We start from the raw sequence: 2480 nt of genomic DNA, 5'->3' as shown, positions 1-2480 counted from the left end.
GGACCTTTGAATTATCAGGCTATAAATAAGTTCTAAATAGAGGGGCAAAAGCAAAAAAGTAGAAATTTTTATGTTTGATTTTTAATCACGATTAATTGACTTTATTGATTATTAAAAATACTAACATTATAAAAGTATGGATCTTTGTAAAACAATGTCATAATGTAAGAAATAAGTCCTTTGGAGAATATTAAACCAAGTGTTCAGGTGCCATCTAATTTCTTGTTTAATCCAGAACTTTGGTGTGCATTATCTTGAGGAATAGGATTCTGAAGTCCAGACAGACTAACAGAAAACTGATCCAAATGTGTGTGTTTATATTTCTGCTTTTTTTGTTGTAAAAAATCAAAGTGTGATTGCTGGCTTAAAATGGTAAAACTAATAGTGTTCATGGACTCTATTATACATTTTCTAATTGTATGGGAAGAATCCAATAAACATATACTTAATTGATTTGCAAATCCTCAAAGAGCTACAGGATCAGGTAGTGGCATGTTTTGATTCAACAGCATCATAATGCAGCATTTTATATGTGTGGCTACCGGATATTTTTCATCAATGTTTGCTAGCTAGTCAGCCAATACAGAGAAATATTAGGTAGGGTAATTACTCACAGTTGTGTTTAATAAAATGAGAGAAAATTATCAAATGACACTAATAATAATAATCCTATAGCAGGCTAAATAATTCAATGATAATTACAAGTATTAATCTAGCTTTCTTCCCTGATTATGACTCTTCTCTCCTTTATCATAATGGGAGTAGCAGATTGTCTGCAATGAATTGTGAAAACCCAGCAGTGACTTTGGCAGTGAAGGCCTCCCATCAATTTTGATAGGTTAAAATGATTCTGGTTGGTCTTGAGCAAATGTGTCAATTTTTTTTTTTCTGTGTGTGTCATAAAAGAAAGAAGCAATAGTAAATTCTTGCTTTTATTCCATGGAGCCAATAAAATCATACTGCCAACAAAAGGCTGTTGACACTGTAAGTGTAGTTAACTGTCTTGAAATACTAGGCCTGGAAATAAAATTCCAGTATTTCACATAACCTCCATTTATTTAAAGAAAAAAAAAACAAAACAAAAACATACTATACTGCTTACATTTAGGGCCCCTGCTGTTGTGTAACTATTTTTGAACATGTCTACTGTAAGTGTATATATATATTTTTTTTCTGTGCAATAAATTCATTTAGAGATAAATTTGGATTGCACATTATTTTGGAGGAGGCAAGGTATTTGTGGCTAGTCTTACAAGTAAAAAGGACTAAAAGAAAGAAGAAAAAAAACATTTTTTATTACAGCATATTTACATCTGTCCAAAGTACTTATTTACTCTAATACTGACTAATGTATAATACTGTACACAAAGAAAGAAGTTAAATGAGTTATAATTCAGTCGAAGTATAGCTGGCCATTTTAAAACTTACCACTGAATCTTTCTGGTATGAAATGTGATATCTGGCAATCTGGTCCAGTTCATTACATCAGGTCATTTGTATGTTCTTATTACCATTTTGATAGCATAGCACATTTTATAACCCAGACATTTTACAATGGAACTATGATGCATGTATTTTCAAAAGTATAGACATACATGAAGCTATGAGGTCAAAAGATGAATGTCCGTAGTACCATATAGACTCAACAAATAAAAGTGTCCAAGGCTCTGTGTGAGATTTATGAATATTGTGTAAGATTAGGCCAACATGTGGTTTTGATATAAATAATCTGTTCTTAAATTAGAATTACAGTCGTTGAGTACAGTGTTGAAAATGGCAGATAGATTTTAGCTATCTTTGCTCACTAGGGAAAATGGAAAAATGTTTAGTTTGGTCAGATTTTCACTTAACTTCTGAAAAAAATCTTACATTTGAGAGAACCCTTCTGAAATAAGAATCCTTAAAGACATAACCCCTTTGGCACAAGTGTTCAAGAAACTTGTTTGATGTTGTAGACAATCATATAGCACACGTACTGTTCTAGATGTTTCATGCCAATAATATGTAAGCCATACCAAGGCTACATATACATATAGAGATGTTCCACAGCTTACAAGGGGCATATGTACAGAGAAACACATAAAAAATTGAAAATGCATTTAATACCCCTAAACTATCAAATATCATAGCTTACCTTAAGCTTATTTAAACATACTCAGAACACTTACATTTGCCTGCATTTGGGCAAAATCATCTTAAGCAAAGCCTATTTTATAATAAAGTATCAAACATCACATGCAATTTATTAAATATTACACTAAAAAAAAGAAGAATGGTTATATAGAGAGTGGTTGTAAGAATATCAGGTGTTCACCCCTGTAATCTTCTAGCTGACTGGGAGCTGTGGCTCACTGCCCCTGCCCAGCATCACAAGACGGCACCATACCACATGTCACTGGCCCTTTTTATAAAGACCCAAATTCAAAATTCAAAGTACAGTTTCTACTGAATCACTTTCACTTTCACATCATTGCCAAATA

The sequence above is a fragment of the Mustela putorius genome, unplaced genomic scaffold (genome assembly GCF_011764305.1).
Source record: "Mustela putorius furo isolate JIRA1106 unplaced genomic scaffold, ASM1176430v1.1 tig00000328_pilon_pilon_pilon, whole genome shotgun sequence".
In the NCBI taxonomy this organism is placed as follows: domain Eukaryota; kingdom Metazoa; phylum Chordata; class Mammalia; order Carnivora; family Mustelidae; genus Mustela; species Mustela putorius.
The sequence above is the reverse complement of the archived record's forward strand: the minus strand, read 5'-3'. Positions refer to the sequence as shown.